We start from the raw sequence: 21,490 nt of genomic DNA, 5'->3' as shown, positions 1-21,490 counted from the left end.
CTAATTTATCTTTAGGCCATTGTCCTTCATGACAATTGAACACTGGATCCTTAGGAAGAATAGCCCTAGCAAGAACTGGGGCTCACCTTTCTGGCCTCCACTAATTCACTTTGACAAAAAATGGGAGCCCTTTTTCCTATTATCCGCAGAATACTGTTTCTTCCAGTAAAGCTATGAAAATAACGTCCTTATTTTTAATGAGTCATGTCGAAACCAAAATTTCGATACTTTGCTAAAAATGCAAATTTAACTTTAAGCTTAATTAATCCAAAGTGACATCTCAAGGTATGTACTAACATTTATCCAAACATGCTTCTATCAGAAGGTTGGTCTCAAAAACAATCCTTTTACAAGTTTTGTGGAAATAACTGACTTTAATACTGCTGCCAGATTTAGAATTCCATATTATCAAATAGCAAATGTAAAAGTATGCTTTATTAAAAGAAAGTTTGCATTTTGCAACAGAATTCTATTTTAAAGCTTTCCAGATAGCTACGAGAATAGAAAAGGAAAAGAAGGGCGTTCAACACCTGCAGCTCTGAAAGGCAAACCATCTCACTTTATAGATGGGAAAGAATAAATCCCACATGAGAAGAAAGTTTCTCTCCTTTAATGGAAGCATATGGTGTTTGAATCTGCCGTTGCAAAAGAACATAGTGATGAAAATAGGCAGGTTTCAGGTCATAACAAATAACACCTAAAATAACAAAGTCCAGAAGCACCAAGAGAATCACGAACATATTGATAAAATGGATTAGCCTTTGCTTTCTTCTGTGTCCCCAGCACCATATCATTTATTCAGTAGTCCAGCCCCCAGGCAGAATCCTGAATAAATAAGCAAGGACCTTACCCCACGCTCCAGAGTGAACACGTGCTTCCTTGGGCCAGTGGAGAGCACACTGCCCCGTTTGCTCTGAGTGGGATTGTGAGCCTCCAGGGTAACCTGTGCTTTGGGGCTGAGCACCATGCCTGCGCAATTCTGAAAAAACACAAGTGCTTAAACCCATTCCATCCAGTTGATAAGCAGGGGTACATTTAGGTGGCTCTTTTCATTATAAGACTCTTATTTGAAATAATTGCGCTTTCTCAGCAAGTTGGCTTAATTTGCGTCCTTTGCTGAAAGATCAGTATGTAATCAGTATCTTTAAGGAATGGTTCTAATTTAATGTATTCTGGATTTCATTTAAAGAAATCTGGAAGGACTTTCAAAGCAATGAGGCTTTTTCAGAGCAGATGAAGAGTGTATCTTAAATGGTATTTGGCAGCTTACATCCTCCTAACAACACCATCACCAACTTGATGTAAACTAAGATTCCCATTAACTGGGCAGAAGTGCCCAGTGTTCTCTCAAGAGGGTTGTGTGTTAAGCTCAGTGAATCAGCTGGTAGGGCAGAAGTCCATATAACACAGTGAGGCCCAAAGGTTAAGCATTTAAGCAGAAGACTCAGGGAAGACACACAGAGCACCGATCAGACCTAATTATGTATGTGTTTTCAATATTCAATATAAATCAAAGCTCCTGGATATTGTTATAAGAAATTACTACTGGGAGGGCCTATTACTGTTGTGAATAGAATGCCATTTTCCTAATCAGGAAAATATAAATCTCTCTGTTGAGCATCTTTGTGTGCCAGATTTATATTAAGCCCTTTCATACATTATTAAATCAGGAGGAAACTGATGCTTAGAGAAATCAAGTGTACTTAAAAATAAATAGCTACAAAATAACAGGGCTCTGAGTTAAATCCAGGTCTTTCTGATTCAAAATTCTGTGTTCCATCTATAACTATGTTACACAGTCTTTAAGCATGGTACATAGACTGGATTATTTTGTACCCTATTGGTTGAAGATTCTTAATGTACATAATTTGATTATTATGTTTTTAAATCATGAACATTTGCACGTTAGAATAAAATCATAAATACTTCTTTTTCAAGGGCAAATAGCTTATTCTCTCTATATATCTCAGTTTACTATGTTTATGTTTTACAGATAAGATTTGGCTTTAAAAATATTACCGCTTATCCTGAGTACTGGCAAGAAATTATTTTTTATAAAATAACAAAATATATAGCTAATTGAAAATGAAACTTTTCTGTACTTAAAAATTAAGCAAGAGAGCTCTATAACCATTGTTACTCAAAATACAGTATATATAAAAAAGAAAAACACACTAAAAAGTTGGTAATTAACCAAAATAAAAACCAACATGACATTCATTTGCACTTATTCATATTACTTTTCTAAACTTCAAAGCAGCAGCATCTAAATGTTTGTCCAGAGTTCCCAGTTTTAGTTTTAATTGTGGTTATTTAGCTTGTAAAGCACAATTCTGGCCTAATTTTCAAGCTCTAGACCTTATTAGTGAACAAATTTCTATATTTAGAACCTCATATTAATACTTGATTCCTCACATACCTAATTTTTAGTGCCAAACCCCCGGTTTAGGTTCTTAAATGCATATTTCAAGCAGCCAACTATTTCTTGTTGTAATTGGATTAAGTTGTCAATGGTAGATCCTAAATTAGATAAGATATGCCAAAAATGTTTATATAAAAGTTTAAGACCATAAGTTAGCAGCATTTCATTTAACTTATTACCATAATCCTACAAAAACCCTGAAGTCATCATTAGTAATTGGTTAGGTTTATAAATTAGGTTACTAAATTAGCAGATCAAAAATGTTGCCAGAGATTCTTTTTCTTCAATTAAGAAACCTTGTATTTATAGTAATCTTACTAGATTTGCAGCATAAAAACTTGGCAACCACCCAAGCTATCTGATATGTAGGTATTTTACTTACAAAATGGCAGAACAGAAGGTAAGCTTAGGAAACTGCAGGCTGATATTATTTTATAAATGAATTCATGACTTGCTCAAGATTACACAGAAAACCTGATTTCTAGTCTCACAGGCGTGATGCTACCCTTGTTGCATTCAAGTTAAAGGTGGATAAAAACATCATTTGTGGTGACATTCTCTAATAGAAGAGGGGACTCGTTAGAAAAGACCCTGGTGCTTGGAAAGATTGAAGGCAGGAGGGGAAGGGGATGAAGGAGGAGGAGAAGGAGAGGATGAGATGGCTGAATGGCATCACCAACTCAACGGACATGAGTCTGAGCAAGCTCTGGGAGTTGGTGATGGACAGGGAAGCCTGGCATGCTGCAGTCCATGGTGGTGCAAAGCGTCAGATATGACTGAGTGACTGAACTGAACTAAACTGAACTCGCTAATAGAACTATATGTTGCTCAAAAGGTCCCTGAATTCCCAAATGCAACAGATGGGGCGGGGGTCCTTCGCCTAGAGCACGTGCATGCTCCATCATGGGGGGAGTCAGGGAAAGGCCTCTACGGGGATTTTTCACTAACACTTTATCAGAGAGAAAGCTGAGATGATTATCAAATTCAACAAGTTCTCCACTCAAAGTTAATTTTTGCTGTAAGCATGGGAGATTGGAAGTTTATTCACACACAAGGTATGTTCCCAAGGAAACTGTTTCTCTTACCTCTCACCTTCTAAAATATAGGGTGTTCCCATCTATCAGGCATTGGCTAGACACTCTAATTGTCACTTACAAGCCTGCCCCCAACTAACAGCATCTTGAGGGCACGCCATGTTTTTATCTCCCCGCTTCCCCGGTCACAGGCCCTGTCTGCCTGGAAGAGTCATGCCTTTCCAAGTCCAGTCCCCATGTGAAATACACCTTCCTGATTCTCCTCTGTCATGTGTGTGTTCTTTTGCTCCCCAACTCATGTGTCCCGAACAGGATTAACCACATTCCAACCTGTTCAGTGTGATTTTCCAGTACTTTCATAAACTTTTTAATATGGAGTCTGGCACCTATTAGACAGCATTATAATATAGAATTTAGAACACAGTAGCCTGAAATAGTTACTAGATTTTTTTTTTTTGGTAACTCCTGACTTAATTATCTTGCAGTATCTCATATAGAATGTAATGGGTATTTAATAAAACAGAACAAAATACAAATCAAATTGGGCACTTCCTTTTATTAATGCTTTTATTCTCCCAAGACCTCGGGATAAAAATGAGCTTTCTATATTCTATAGAAAATAAGAAGGAAAATATTAATAAATAAAAATATTTTAAAAGAAATCTTGCTTTCATCTATTACTTTTTGTCATTGTTCTTTTCTAAAATTTTTTTAATGTTAAAGAATTATCAGTTACTAGAGGCTCTTTGTTGTTATAGAGGTCACATTCAGAAGGTAAAAAATAGAATTAAAAAGATACACTATGATAACTCACTTTAATGAAAATATTTGGATTAATTTGAGAGTAGCAACATTTTTTGTCAGTTGGTATGCAAATAAGATCTAAATGCTTTAGACAATGGAATTACAGGCACCCCTATTTTCAAAAAATGTACTTTCCTTAAGATTGCCTATGGCATTTTTATTTAACTAACATCTACATGGTGTGTGATATATGCTAGTGATCTTTCAGAGCATTTTATCTGTCTGCTTCAGCTGAGGAAACTGAGGTACATAGAAATCAAGTGAGGTCTAAGACTGCATAGTAAGGGGCAGAGCAGGGCTTACAACCCAGCAGTCCGCCGGCAGAGTTAAACCATCATGCCAGGTAACGACTTGATAATGACTGAAAAAGAACTCCACATGGCCATTGGCTTAACTGGGAAATTAGAAAGAAGTATTATGTTGGCCAAAATATTCAGTCAACTATTTCCATAATATGTTACAGAACAACTCAAACTTTGGGGCCAACCCAATATGTCTGAATAAAGGAAATTTCTCAGTCTCAGTTTAAAACTTTGATTGAGGAAATAATTAAGATGCATTCTTGGGGGCAAATAATGTTTTGGAGGAGTGCTGATCCAGAGCAACAGTTTGCTTTCCCATAAGATACTGCCTCTGATCATAGTTAGAATGGAACTTAAAATCTGCTGGACACCTCACCTTAGCAAAACCACAGGTCACTTAGTCAGCATCTCCAGCCGAAGCTCAACGGCATCTCCCATCAGCCCCAGATTCAGGGACCAGCACCCCCCAGGCCCCCAAACATGAACTGCAGAAGCCTGCTTTGCCTTCTCATCCACCTTCTTACCTGGCCCCTGTGATCAGTCACCCAGCCCTGTGCCTTTGGCTGCCTGACCACCCTTCATCTCCATTCTCATCTCCAGCGCCATGGGGGCAACCTTATTCCAGCTCCCAGGTCCACTCCCAGGCAGCTCTCAGGGTCTCTTACTCTGGGCCCGTGAACATGAAAACACAAATCACTGGAGGTTACAAAAGCGTTGATGGCAGAGAGAGTATCTTAGTGACTCTTTGTGCCAACAAGGTACCCAGCCTTGTGCTGAGGGTGCTTTCACTGAATCATTCCTTCATTCAACAAATGTTTTTTTGTGCTATAAACATGGCATTGGATTAAGAGTCTTAGAGAAAACAAATATAATGCATATGGCTGTTTTAGTAAATTCTGGTTAAGGTGCTGTTAAGTGCTTAACAGTTTCGGAAATTCCAATGTAAACAAAACAGAATTTAAACCCCTAAGGATTTTACAATGAGAGGAGGCACTAGAAATAGTAACAGTTAAGTGTATTGAGCAGTTGCTGTGTGGCAGGTATTGATTGAATTGATTAAATGTTTTTAAACATTAATTCATGTATGCCTGCAAAACAATCAGTACTATGCCCAATTTACAGGCGAGAAAACTGAGGTACAATCAAAATTACATCGGTCTGTTAAAATACAAACAAAATATGATCAGCATTACAATAGAGTTTGGTACTGTAGCAAGGGGAGCTAATCTATAAAGTCTGAGGACTCTAACTTAAACCAAGCTGATTGATTGATTTCTTTGTTCTGCCTAGGTGACCATGGTCACTGACTGATTATGAAGGAAATACTTTTCTCTTCTTGCCTGATACTAACATCTTCATATGATGAACCAATCACATTTTATTAGACATTCCCATTTTGTTTTATATAGATGTTCCCATTTTGTTAAAAACATCAAATCTCTCTTTCAAAATGACATTTAGGGCAATAGATTTCTGCACTGACAAAATTCCTGAAATCATTTAAACGCTGTCTTTATGTAATAGACTTGTAAAATCCTTCTCAAGTGTTCTTTTTTGGAGTGTCTCAAATAATCATTTGATTCATGCCAGCAGAACAGACATTCAGTGGTAAATAAAATCAAATGCAGTCACATGCCTGGGCATAATTTTATTGACAGGGAGGTGCAGGCTTAACCAGAGAGCTGAGGACAGCATTTTGGCCCTGATGCTTTTTTTATGATATTCTGCAGGCTTTGGAGGAGGCGGTGGTAGAAAGACAACAAGATATGAATTTAACCCCTGTATTCAAACCAATCAAAAAAGAAAAAGAAAAAAAAACAGAGAGAGATAAACCATGTAATAAGGATAGACACAGTAGGGGGAAAATGCAGCCTAACGTCTGCAGGGTGCTTTCAAGGCGACGGTAAAGAAAATCGTGGAAGTTTAGGGACTGTGGATCTAAAGTTGATTTATTAAAGAGTCAGAAGATTTTTTGCGCAATATACTAGCTGTAAATGCATAAAAAACCTGCAGGACTTCTCTGGAAATGTTTCTGTATTGATTTCATCGTCGCTTGAGTCAGATATGGATGTTTTCCTTTTATGCAAAATGCTGATGTGTACCGATTTGCGACTGGGTTCACGCCTTCAGGAATTCTCTGTAGGGCATGAAAGTAACCATATTGTAACAGCTTGAAATTGGAAAGAACCTCATTTTCCATGTATTTTCACTTACTCAGCAATAAACATTAAAGGCCAATGACAAAACTTCTCCTCATCTCATCCCCAAAGGCAGAAAATAGCATACATTCCTTCTTTTGACACGTCATATACATTCCGAGGACCTTTTCTTCTTAACCTCATTCATTCATTCTTCTCTCTCCTGAATTCTGTTTAAAAATAACTGCTCTCTAGAGTCCTTTGTTTATCTAACACGAAACATCGTCTTCCAGGGAGGACAATTACCAGGTGATGGTTCTGACACGTTTCTGGTGATATTGGTTTAAAATGTCCCATATGCAGTGCTCAGCAGAGGCTTAAATAAAACAGCAAGTTAAAATGTACCTTTGGATGAATTTATAATGCACTTGCAGATCCTTCATTTGAGGAAAGGCTTCTGCATCTTTCACTGATTTGTGCATGTTCAATTTCCAGGATCTATGTGGTCAACATTGGTGTACATCTTTATGAAGATGTTCCTGTGGCACCTGTGAGCATTTAGCTGAAAAGACAATGCTGTTCTGATCATAAGTCCAAATTTGTGAAGCCCAATGGACCTTGTCCTAGTTTTTGAAAGTGAATAGGTTGCGCTTTCGAGAAAGAGAATTTCGATGGCTGGTTGGTGCCCAAGTGCAGTTTGTGACTATTTAACTTTTCAACTATAGGGGCTTCCCAGGTGGTGCAGTAGTAAAGAATCCGCCTGCCAAGGCAGGAGACGCAGGAGCCTCAGGTTCCATCTCTGGTTCAGAAAGATCCCCTGGAGAAGGAAATGGCAACCCACTCCAGTATTCTTGCCTGGAGAAACCCACGGACAGAGGAGCCTGGTGGGCTGCCGTCCACGGGGTCGCAGAGTCAGAGATGACTGAGTGGCTGAGCACACAGCTTATCAGCTGTGCAGCAGAATGTGGCTGAGCCCACTGTATTGGATGCTGGTGAGTTAGTGGAGTTTGCTTGTGCTATGGACATGGGCTCATAACTCAGGGGTAGTTAATACCTCTGAGATATTAGAGCATAAAAATAAGAAAAAACAAGAGAAAACAAAACAGTAAGTGAACAGCCTGTAGGTTTCTAAGTAATAAATATATACATTATTATTGCTTAGACATTATACATATATATATATATTCAGTTCAGTTCAGTCGCTCAGTCGTGTCCAATTCTTTGCGACCCCATGAATCGCAGCACACCAGACCTCCCTGTCCATCAACAACTCCTGGAGTTCACTCAGATTTCACGTCCATCGAGTCGGTGATGCCATCCAGCCATCTCATTCTCTGTCATCCCCTTCTGCTCCTGCCCCCAATCCCTCCCAGCATCAGGGGCTTTTCCAATGAGTCAACTCTTCGCATGAGGTGGCCAAAGTATTGGAGTTTCATCTTCAACATCAGTCCTTCCAATGAACACCCAGGACTGATCTCCTTTAGGATGGACTGGCTGAATCTCCTTGCAGTCCAAGGGACTCTCAAGAGTCTTCTCCAACACCACAGTTCAAAAGCATCAATTCTTTGGCGCTCAGCTTTCTTCACAGTCCAACTCTCACATCCATACATGACCACTGGAAAAACCATAGCCTTGATTAGACGGAGCTTTGCTGGCAAAGTAATGTCTCTGCTTTCGAATATGCTATCTAGGTTAGTCATAACTTTCCTTCCAAGGAGTAAGCATCTTTTAATTTCATGGCTGCAATCACCATCTGCAGTGATATATTACTGTTTGTTAACTATTACAAGAGATTAGCTTCATCTACTATCAGAGCAAAGGAGAACATGGTGGCCAAAAAAAAAAAGAATACAACTGCAGAATATGACTATGACCTTCTGGGTTTCACTGATCTCTTCACATGACTGTGCTCCTGGCTCCAAGCTCAGAGCTCCCTGCAGGAACAGGGTGCTCACGGGTGTGTTGGATTCTGTCTGCACAGGATGCTGAGACAAGGAGGTGAACACAGGGCAAAATGGAGGTGGCACCTGCTTCCACAGATTGTGATAAAGAGGTGAGGAGTGTGATAGGCAGAAATTCCTAAACGGCTCCTGAAATATCCTCCCCCTGCCCTTGAGTGCGGGCGGAGTCAAGGACTATACCAGGATAGCTGCTCCCGTGATCGCACTGTGTTATGTAAGACTCCATCTTAGCTGACCAGACAGAGATGCTGTTGCCAGCTTCCATGAAGGAAGCCTTCAAGTTACGAGCAGGCCACAGAGCTAGGAGCTGAGACAGGCCCTCAGCTGACAGCCCACAGGAAACGGCGACCTCGTTCCTGCCTCAAAGAGCTGAATTCTGCCAACAACCAGTGAGTTTGGAGGAGAGACCCTTGAGTTCCAGATGAAACCACAGTCCAGAAATCAACACCTTGACTTCAGCCTGGTGAGACCCTATGCAGAGGTCTACCCACCTGACCTCTACCTGGAGGTTTTGTTTTTTGCTCCTGACCCATGGAACCATGAGATAATAAATTTGTCTAAAGTGTCTGAATTGTGATAATTGGTTATGCAGCAGTATTAAACTACTAATATTAAGGAGAGAAAGCATCAGCTATATTGATGATTGGCCTTGATGAGGGTCAGATTAAGTCATCTAAGTATTCACTCTTATGGTGCTACATTTAAACAGCACGTGTAAATGAGCCATTATCCACTATTCTAAACACAAAAGCAGTAGTACGTGAGCTTATACATTTTTATTTATTCAGCATAAAATTATATATTCTATGATGTACATACACATATTTGCTGCTGTCTTAACTATTATAAGTTATGGGAAATGATGTTTTTGTTGTATTTCATAATCCAGTCATCCATCCTAAATCACTTCAGTAATGTCTGACTCTTTGTGATGCTGTGGATTGTAGCCTACCAGGCTCCTCCATCCATGGGAGTCTCCAGGCAAGAATATTAGAGTAGGTTGCAATTTCCTTCCTCAGGGGGATCTTCCCAACCCAAGGATCAAACCCAGGTGCCCTAGGTCTCTGGCACTGGCAGGCAGGTTCTTTAACACTAACACCACCTGGGAAGCCCATTTTATAATAAAGAAGGTTTAATATGAAATGCAGTTTTTATTTTTAATATAATGGAAATCATTTCTGGGCTATAATACTGGACTTTGTTGACATTTTCATGGTCCTGTGTGTTGGGTGTGTGTTATACCATTTTATAGATGAATGAATTAAACCATAGATTAGATGAACTAGTGATTGGCCATGTTAGACTATGAACTCAGCTTTTCTGATTCCTGAGTTCAAGATTACTTTGATCATAGCACACCTACAAAAGGAAAACAAAAGAACGCAAAAATAAGTGCAATAGAAAAAGCTGAAGATGCTTTCCACACTAACTAAGATAACAACAAAATAATTCTCTGCTTAGAAGTGAAGATGTTTGTGAACGAGGTAAATAATCTGGTTTCCTCCATAACATGGGAGCCTCAGGTACTTGGGATTGACTTTCAGAGCAGAGTCCCCTGGCTCCAACCCCTGATAATTATCCAGAATAGATGTTTTTGACCTGTTTTGATACTGTTTTGATTTGATTTGCAGGCCTTGCTTCTTTGGGGCTTTTAGCCTTCTGCTCATCTTTGAATCTTCCAGTGGGTATTCTAGATTGTTCCTGGTATTTCTGAGTCTGTCCTTACATGCCTTACATGTGTCCGTGCCTTTGTTTTTTGCTTTGTTTCTGAGGCCCATACTGTGTGCCCCAGATCCTCCTGGAGAGTACCAAGTTTCTCTTGGGGTTTGCAATAGTCATGTCTTGTCCAGGTCCAATTGTTCCCACTGAGAAGTGATATTTTGAACAAGTTAAACTGATGATCTATGTTCAGTATTTGTCTGTTACACATAAAGTATATAAAATAAATGACTTCGCATGTAGAATCGCTTGCTTATGAAATATTTTCTTCCAGTTTTATTGAGACACAATTGATATAAAGCACTGTATAAGCTTAAACTTATAGCATAATGATTTGCTTTATCATTATGACATTAAGACATAATTATCACAATAAGTTTAGCAAACATCTATCATCTCATATAGACACAAAATTAAAGAAAAAGGAAAAAAAAGTTTTTTCTTGTGATGAGAACTCAGGATTTACTCTCTTAACTTTTGTATACAGCATTCGGCAGTGTTAACTACACTTTGCTAATTAATTTTATTAACACTTGCTAAAAATTTTTATAAATTATGTATTTATTATGACTCCATTTGTTAAAAATAATTGAAGTAGCCTTATTATCAATCAGGTAAGAGGTATTTGTTACACAGATGTTTAGCCATTATATTTTCCATATTATGAAGGAAAATATAGGTCAGAAAATAACAGCAACACTTTTGTATTTTTCCATAAAAGAAGTGGATAGCAATACAGGACACAGTGTAATGTAAAATATTTTCTTTCATAATTACTTCAAATAACTCTGGAAAAATGATTATTCATTTAAAGCATCTATTTGGAAAAAAACAATGAAAGTTAAAAAGATCAGAAACCTTGAAAAATTTTGATTACTAGTCACTTAAATTTATTTTATATGCAATGATCTAATAAACAGAAGCTAAAATTAAACATAATTATATAGGTTTTAACATATCAAGAAAATGCATTTCAAAGTACTATGCATAGAGTAGTAACAATTTAAAAATTCTTAGGAATAAAAATGGGTTATTTTCCTATTTTTCTGTATGTTTAACTTATTTCACAATAATAATGTGTATTCCAGTCACAGATAACTAAAAAAAATAATATTCTAACATTTATAAGTTGTAAGCAAATATAAAATAAGAGATTTTGAAAGTTGTTAGTGTGGGATGCGTTCTCCACAAATAGTGCCTGGATTCTAAGTCAGTGAGTTTCTGGCTTCTTTATTGATTTTTCTGCCTCTGCCTTCAACCATATTCCTTTGTAATCTATCTTTATTTTTTATTGAGGTATAGTTCATTTACACTGTTTAGATATAATTCAAGTGTACAATATAGTGATTCAGTGTTTTTATAGACTATGCTCCAGTCTTTAGTTTCAAAGATATCTAGTGTCTTTTCCAAGTTCTGGCTTTGCCTTTTCTCTGGTTTTTATATTGAAATATCAATGCCCTCTTTCTTAGCAAGCCCACATTTCTTAGTCTTCGTCTTTAACAGCTTAGCACCATTCCCTTCTACTAACCACCTTCTTACTGAAGCACCCTGCCCCTCGGGGCCCGCGCCAACGCACCCTCCTGGTCTCCTCTGGCCACTTTCTGGATCCCTTCGTCAGCTCAGTTCAGTTCAGTTCAGTCGCTCAGTCGTGTCCGACTCTTTGTGACCCCACGGACTACAGCAGGCCAGGCCTTTCTGTCCATCACCAACTCCTGGACCATTGAGTCAGTGATGACTCATGAGTCAGTGACTCATGTCCATTGAGTCAGTGATGACATCCAACCATTTTATTCTCTGTCGTCCCCTTCTCTTCCCACCTTCAATCTTTCCCAGCATCAGCGTCTTTTCAAATGAGTAAGTTCTTCACATCAGGTGACCAAAGTATTGGAGCTTCAGCTTTAGCATCAGTCCTTCCAATGAATATTCAGGACTGATTTCCTTTAGGATGGACTGGTTTGATCTCCTTGCAGTCCCAGGGACTCTCAAGAGACTTCTCCAACACCACAGTTCAAAAGCATTAATTCTTCAGTGCTCAGCTTTCTTTATAGTCCAATTCTCACATCCATACATGACTACTGGAAAAACTATAGCTTTGACAGACGGACCTTTGTGGGCAAAGTAATGTCTCTGCTTTTTAATATGCTGTCTACGTTGGTCATAATTTTTCTTCCAAGAAGCAAGCATCTTTTAATTTCATGGCTGCAGTCACCATCTGCAGTGATTTTGGAGCCCCCCAAAATAATCTGTCACTGTTTCCCCATCTATTTGCCATGAAGTGATGAGACCAGATGCCATGATCTTCATTTTCTGAACGTTGGATTTTAAGCCAACTTTTTCACTCTCCTCTTTCACTTTCACCAAGAGGTGAACTCTTTAGCTCTTCACTTTCTGCCGTAAGAGTGGTGTCATCTGCATATCTGAGGTTATTGATATTTCTCCCGGTAATCTTGATTCCAGCTTGTGCTTCATCCTGCCCAGGGTTTCTCATGATGTACTCGGCACATAAGTTAAATAAGCAGGGTGACAATATACAGCCTTGACATACTCCTTTCTCCTTTCCCTCTTTGAAATCAGCCTATTGTTCCATGTCCAGTTCTAACTGTTGCTTCCTGACCTGCATATAGGTTTCTCAAGAGGCAGGTCAGGTGGTCTGGTATTCCCATCTCTTTCAGAATTTTCCAGAGTTTGTTGTGATTCACACAGTCAAAGACTTTGGCATAGTCAATAAGGCAGAAGTAGATATTTTTATGGAACTCTCTTGCTTTCTAGATGATCCGACGGATGTTGACAACTGGATCTCTGGTTCCTCTGTCTTTTCTAAAACCAGCTTGAACATCTAGAATTCAAGGTTCAGTTATTTTGTCAGTTATTTCTCTTATTTTCTTTTTATTTATTAAATTTATGTTTTCCTTCAGACTCTCACCTAAGCTCTTTACTTAATAAATACCTTATAATATCCTCCTGAGCATTCTCAAGACTTTAATACCTAAATGTTGCCAAAACCTAAGTTTTTATCATTTTGGGGAACCCATGACTTTTCTCATTAGCTCCAGACACACATAGATGGACCCCCTCAAGACCAGGACGTCAAAAACAGAACTCTTCATCTTTTTCTCCAGTCCTGATTGTCTTCTCGTGTTCTGTATGCAGGAAATAGACTATCTTCTACCCTGTTGATTGCTTTGGATAGAAACTTGGGAGTCCTGTGTGGCTCCCTCCCCTCACTCTTCTCCCATGCTCTATTAATTACCAAAAGATATAAATTCTAGCTTTTAAGTCATCCTGGAATCTGTCCGCTTGTAATTCTCTTCATCAGCTCCTTCATGGTTTAACCCGACATCAACTCTTTTCTCACCTAGTAATAAATTGGTCCCCCCACACCTACCCTTGATCTCCTCAAACTATAAGTTACACTACAGCAATAGTTATCTTTATAAACACATAGTGTATGGAAATAGATTTCTATCATCCTGAAACAAACTCTCACTAAAACCAACAAGGCTATCTAGCCTCTGTGTAGTTTTTCCGTTTCATTAACATATCTCCTCCACTGTCCATATAATTCAGTCACATTGGACTTTGTGCCTCAGGGTCTCGGCATCATCCTTCCCCTTATCCTCCTCTTGTTTGGTTTCCTAGTTTAATGTTTATTCTTATTTTAGTTCTCAGTTTTTTATGCCGCTTATCCTAGAATCTCTACATTGATCCATACTTACCCTCAGACTAGGTCAGCTTGTCTTTACGTTCTTTTAAACTTCAGTAGCACGTGTTAGATCCTCAATGTCTGTCATCTCTTCTTGACTAGAGATTTAAGGAGGGCAAGAGCCTTGCTTGGTGTTAGTTTGCCCCCAGAACTGACCACAAGTGTGCCGCTATTACAATAGTGCAGTTGCATTGCAGACACCCAATACATGCGAAAGTCCTTCAGTCGTGTCCAACTCTTTGTGACTCCATGGACTGTACAGTCCATGGAATTCTCCGGGTCAGAATACTGGAGTGGGTAGCCGTTCCCTTCTCCAGGGGATCTTCCCAACCCAGGGATCAAACCCAGGTCTCCCACATTGCAGGTGGATTCTTTACCAGCTGAGCCACCAGGGAAGCCCTACCCAATACCTATATGTCAGCTAAGTCACGAATGGGGCTGCATTGGTTCCGATGTATCAGCTCTCTCTCTGCATATGGCCAACTATTTGTAAGCCTGAGTCTTGCCCACTTACAACAGAATATAGAGAATAGACAGAAAAATAACCTTCTATTCTTCTTTGTCCTGACATGCCCTGGACCTTGCTTTTTTTTTTTTTTTTGTAACCTGATGAGCCATATTCATTTTGTGTGAGGAACAGAGTCGTTATTCTCACCACCCCAAGAAGATTTTGCTTTCTCTGTCTTCAAGAAGAGAATAGGCATGAGTGTGTGTAATTGCTGGCTCTGGTCCTAATCAGAAGCTTAAAGAACCAAAAACCCATGACATATTGCTTGTCTTCTGTCTGAGAATTTTCTCATTGACATCAATCAGCGGTCAGCTGAAGAGCTGCAGACTGTGCGGAGTGGGGCTGGGAATGGAAAAAGGAATGTTCATTCTTCATCCAAAGCAAATTTCTCAATTGTTTGACAGTAGTTAAGCAATAAGAAAAGATGCAGTCAATTTGGATTTTTTCCTTTTTCACTTGTGACCCAAAGTCTTTGGCAATCCACCACACTAGTCAAGAGTGGTAGAAGAAACTTTGTTATAGTTTCTTGTTTAAAGTTTCAGAGTCTAACGAGCATACACTTAAGACACAAAGGTAATGTAAGATAAGGCATCTTGTTAATATTTAGGTATATCTCTACTTATATGTTAATGTAAAGCCACAAGACAGAATACTGAGCTGATTATGAAACAAAGCTCCAAAGATTATTGTTAAATGTTTAACATAATACAAAATATACTTTTGTAGTTTAAATTTTTCAGGATTTCTCATACCCCCAGTTGTAGCCTCAAACATCATGGCATTTTGAAGATATAGTTCAAAATCTTCATAGAGAGAGTCAAGATCATCTGGCTTATGCTATAGGCCTGTTCTGTCAAATTGTTTATACAACTTTCTTCTGAGAGGCAGAAACTCTGAACGATCTCCAGGGTTACTCCTGGTGGAATATATACATGTGTGTATATATATATGTTTGTGTGTGTGTGTGTCTACACACACACACCATGTAAACAAATTAAGGGAGACGGACTATGGAGAACTAACTGTGAGGTCTCAGAGATTTTTTTTCAAACTAACGAGTTAGCCTGCCATGGTTTCATGGATAGTGGCCCCAGACATGAGATTTCTGAGTCAGAAACAAAGGGCGTTATGACTCATGGCTCAGCAGGCACCTTGGGTGTCGTGTTTGTGCCGACTGCCCTTGCCTCCCAGATCCTACAGGACCCTGGTGGGCCTTGCACACTTAGGGGTTTGTGTCATAGCTGAGGAACCCCAGACTTGGGCAATCTGAATGTTGTATGAGGGGCTGCAAGCACATCTACCCTGCCTGTCAGAGGAGAGAGCACTCTCTAATTTCCAAGGCTCAGAAGTGTAGCCCTCTGCTCATAAGCTACACGAAAAAGTGAGAACATTAGATAATTGTCAAATAAAGGGAACAGGCTGAAAGTGGATTTTTCCTCCTTTTCTTCTGTCTTGCCTTTGACCTATAAAGTGAACACTTCAAATAAAACTAGATGTTTGTGTTATTACAGTTAACATCAATGATCAGGTATTTAGCTGTGTCTTTTTCTTCTTGTTTTCCCCTACCATGGCTCAGAGAAATATTTATGTGGCCTCCAGTGAGGACTCATAACTGCTTATTACCTGTCTGAATGCTCAGGGAGATGTAAAATAAGCACTGCCACATCTCATCTCTAAAGAAGAAGGAGAAGGTCACCAACCACTGGCTCAGCCCTACTCTGACCTCAAGCACACACCTTCAGTACTGAGTGCCATCCTGCTGTGGCTCAGAGATGTTGTCAAATATAAGAAACTACTGTTATTTTATATCTGTGTTACACTGATGAAATTAAACAATGCTGGGCAGGACCACTTATTTATGAATAGGAAGAAAAACAGTTCTATCAGAAATTCTCACGTTCTTTGTGTGTGTCGTGATGCCAACTGTGAACAGCACTTTCTTTACCTATGGGGATCTGATAGCTCATAGCCATATGGCCTTCTCCTGTGGAGTGTGAAGACTGGTAAATAAAGAACTCTCTGATAGAAAAATGTGCTCATCCCTGTGAGGTCAATGAGTCCTTTGAAGGCACTGTGGTTCTATTCAGTGCCCTGGAAGAGTTCATTAACCCCACGCAAGCAGACCATTTACTCCTACCTAGAGGATTCTGCTAATTAAATTGCTCTGTTTACCCACCTATGTCCCAATAGTCTATGAATACATGAATGTCTTGAGTCTCATTCTCTGTTCTTTTGTGGAAGGCAGAGATGATTACAGACTAACACTCTTTAGGAAGTGCATGTATTTCTGCAGGGGATCAGTCCTGGGTGTTCATTGGAAGGACTGATGTTGAAGCTGAAACTCCAATACTTTGGCCACCTGATGCGAAAAGCTGACTCATTGGAAAAGACCCTGATGCTGGGAAAGATTGAGGGCAGAAGGAGAAGGGGACAACAGAGGATGAGATGGCTGGATCACATCAGCGACTCAATGGACATGGGTTTGGGTAGACTCCAGGAGTTGGTGATGGACAGGGAGGCCTGGAGTGCTGCAGTTCATGGGGTTGCAAAGAATTGGACACTACTGAGTGACCGAACTGAACCGAACTATATTTCTGCTATAGATCCTGGGCTTTGCTGAACTTTTTTCAAAACCAGTTTCTTAAAAGATTTATTTTTTGGTCTGGACCATTTTTCAAGTCTTTTGAATTCATTACAATATGGCTTCTGTATTATATTTTGAATTTTTGCCGTAAGGCATGTGGGATCCTAGCTCCCAGACCAGGGGTTGAACCTGCAATTCCTACATTGGAAGGCGGAGTGCCAACAACTGGACCATCTAGAAAGTCCCTCAAAACCAATTTTGAAAAATTTATCATGATAGTGTTACACTTAGCAAGGGTAGCCCAGCTGGAAGAATTTTAATGTCTTATAAACGGCTATAAAAGTGTGATAAATGGCTCTAAGAGTTATCTATGGGCAAGTTTTATTATTATTTCATTTCCTTCTTGCAGAAATTCAAAACGGTCATTCCTCCTACCTAAGGCTAATTTCTACATCTGTGCCACTGACTTCATCCTTAGGAATCTGGAATTACAAGCAAGTAGTCTCTCTCTGATGTATTTGACTTCTTCTCTCTCTCGATCCTGGAACTCTCCCACTGGCTTAAAAAATTTTTTTTTAAATTATTTTATGTATTTTAATTGGAAGCTAATTACTTTATAATATTGTAGTGGCTTTCATTATACATCGACACAAATCAGCCGTGGGTGTACATGTGTCCCCCATCCTGAACCCCCTCCCACTTCCCTCCCCCTCCCACCCCTCAGGGTCATCCCAGTGCACCAGCCCTGAGCACCCTGTCTCATGCATCGAACGTGGACTGGTGATCTATTTCACATATGGTAATATACATGTTTCAATGCTCTTCTCCCAAATCATCCCACCCTCGCCTTATCCCACAGAGTCCAAAAGTCTCTTCTTTATCTCTGTATCTCTTTTGCTGTCTCACCTATAGAGTCATTGTTACCATCTTTCTAAATTCCATATATATGCGTTAATATACTGTATGGGTGTTTTTCTTTCTGACTTACTTTACTCTGTATAATAGGCTCCACTTTCATCCACCTCATTAGAACTGATTCAAATGTATTCTTTTTCATGGCTGAGTAATATTCCATTGTGTATATGTACCACAGCTTTCTTATCCATTCGTCCACTGATGGACACCTAGGTTGCTTCCATGTCCTGGCTATTATAAACAGTGCTGCGATGAACATTGGGGTACATGTGTCTCTTTCAATTCTGGTTTCCTTGGTGTGTGTGCTCAGCAGTGGGATTGCTGGGTCATAAGGCAGTTCTATTTCTAGTTTTTTAAGTAATCTCCACGCTGTTCTCTATTGTGGCTGTACTAGTTTGCAGTCCCACCAACAGTGTCAGAGAGTCCCCTTTTCTCCACACCCTCTCCAGCATTTATTGTTTGTAGACTTTTTGATAGCAACCCTTCTGACCTGTGTGAAATGGTACCTCATTGTGGCTTTGATTTGCATTTCTCTGATAGTGAATGATGTTGAACATCCCACTGGCTTTTAAATGTGCTGTTAGCTCCTTCATAAGACATCCACAGCAACAAATAATTTCTAGGATCTCATCTTCTAGCAACCTCCCTCTCTAATTTTTCAACTTTGTGGCAAAACTTCTTAGAAACATTTTGTTTGTCATTGTCTCTACTTCCTCACTTTATTCCAGAATAGATTTGTCTGTTTTATGGACTATTAAAATAATTTTCATTAAAGTTAATACTGATTCCTGTTCACAGAATATAAGAGCGATTTCCAGTCATATTTGTACAAGTCCCCTCAACTGCATTCAAATTTTTGACAATTGAAAACATTTTTTTCTTCCCCTACTATCACCAGGTTTTACTTCCTACTTCTCTGCTTCTCATTTCTATCTTCTTTTCAGCATCAACCTCGTCTACTTTGGACTCAGCATACTGATCCTAAGTACTCTCTTGTTCTTAGTGTGTATTTTCTTTTTTATTGATTTCAAGAATATCTGTGGTTTGAAGCAACATATTTATAGATGACTAGCAAATATACAGCTCTAGCCCAGATGTCCTCTGATTTCATATATATATATATATATATATATATATATATATACCTAATAGTTTATTTCAAAGGCTCAAAAGCATCTAAAACTAGTTATCCAATTAGAACTCTTTTATATCCCCTTGACCCCCTTCTCCATGCTCCTCCTCCAAAACATACCATCTATTTTATTATCCAAGCCAGAAATCTTGAGTCATCTTTGATACCTTCCTTTTCTAAATTCATCATTTTGTTTATTGTTCTCTACTTCACAAAGGGCTTTGAGCACGATGTATCAATTTATTGTCACAATCACCTAGTAAATCAGGTTAATATCACTGTGAACTTGGATTAGGAAACTTAAATGCCAAAAGGCCAGCTGACTTGCTCAATATCATTGTCTATGAGTGGAATATGGAGCAGGAACATGAACAAACATTTTACTCAAAATTCAGTTATTTCAAACGGTAATTGGAGAGGATTTTTTTAGAAGAAAAGAAGTTTGAGCATTCCTAAACGTTCAAAGAAAAAAAGCTAAATTAGTAGTTTAATGAGGAAAGGAAGACATTAAGAATTGAACAAGATCTTATTAATGACTGTATATTTTTGTGACAACTTTAGGATTAAAAGAACAAACAAAAATAAGCTTTGTTTTTATCATAATTATTATAATCCTATACTAATTTTTCTGTTCTCAAGGCATTTTCTTAGAATTGTTAACTAATTTTAATAAGAAGCAGATATTCATTGTCTGGAAAGGACAAACACACGCACACAAACAGCCATGTGAAACTTGCCTAATAATACGTCTGTTTCTAGTAAGGAATGGCTGAAAGTCTAATAGCTATGAGAAGACTATATTATTCCTAAAAAATATATAGTGTCTTAATTAATGAACTTAGCCAAAGTTGAAAATTCCAAGTCAGGTTGAATTAGTGTTAATCACTCAGTCAGCTCCAACTCTTTGCAACCCCATGGGACTGTAGCCCTCCAGGCTCCTCTGTCCATAGGATTCTTCAGGCAAGAATACTCTGGTGGGTTTCCATTTCCTTCTCCAGGGGACCATCCTGATGCAGGGATGGAACCCAGGTCTCCTGCTTTGCCAGGCAGATTCTTCACCGTCAGGTAAGGTTATTAATTGTCAAGTTAGTTTTGGAGAACTATCTGATTCTTAAATTTTGAAAATGATTTTGAAATCTCAGTTTTGTAGGAGCAAACACTGAACTTATTTTCATCCCTAAGCAATGGAAAATATTTCTCATAAATAGAACAAAATATAGTAGTAATGTCCCAACTCAGGAAGCTAATTGACACATTCTGTCAAGAAGGGAGAAAAGAGAGGAAAGATAAAGACAGAGATGTGCACTTTCAGAACCCCTACTTTGATAAAATTCTTTCCGTGACACTAAAATCAATGACAATCCAAGAATTTTGCTTTACTGCTGCTATCATAATGATGATATGTTAGAAACAGTTTTTAAAAGTAGATAGGATGAGACTAAAGGAAAATAAGGAACACTAAAATTTAAATAGTGGGAAATGATATTCTTTTTGCTGTTAATATATTATTGTGACCTCCTTATCATCTACCTGAATTAATGTGCTTTAGCCCAGCCACGTTTCTCACATGCTGGCATTATCAATGAGTTTCCATGATTAGAAAAAGTGTAATTCTCCCTGAATGAGTGCTTGCAAATCCATTGACTCAAAGCTAGAGAAATCTTTGAAAAGGCCCACTATTCGGTGATAGGAGGAACGGAACAACTCCTAATTTGAACATTCTCTTTTTTAAAAAGTGAGTTTCAAACCTGCCTGCATGAGATACTCATCTCCCATCCTTCCTCTCATTATTGCACATGACAGGGTTTGCTAAAAGGAATCCATCCCAGAAAGCAGACCTATGTTGACAAAGTGACATTAGAAGAAATGAAAACGAAGAATCTGGGTTAAAATGGCAGAAGCAAAGTATCATCAGGGTATGCTGGAAATCAGACAGATACCTTGCTTCTTACAAGCTAGTATTGCAAAATCAATGCCCTCCTGTCTTCCTAAGATCTTTTTAAACTGTAGCTTCCTTGACTACAAACTGTCCTCTGTCTAGACATTAGTGATGCCTCTACAGAATTTATTTCCCTTTGGAGACAGGACAATGCAACAGTTGAGAGCCCACAGGTTATAAACAGAACAGGATCAGTATTCTACCACTAGGCAGGTGTCTTCAGGCAATCAGTTCAAACAAATGCCTTAGGCAATTGTTTTATCCTCTCTGATCCCCAGAGACACATGCGCATCATATAGGAACACTGAGTGTATTAAATGAGATAAAAT

Source organism: Budorcas taxicolor, chromosome 11 (assembly GCF_023091745.1).
Source record: "Budorcas taxicolor isolate Tak-1 chromosome 11, Takin1.1, whole genome shotgun sequence".
Lineage (NCBI taxonomy): Eukaryota > Metazoa > Chordata > Mammalia > Artiodactyla > Bovidae > Budorcas > Budorcas taxicolor.
Note: the sequence above shows the minus strand (reverse complement) of the source record.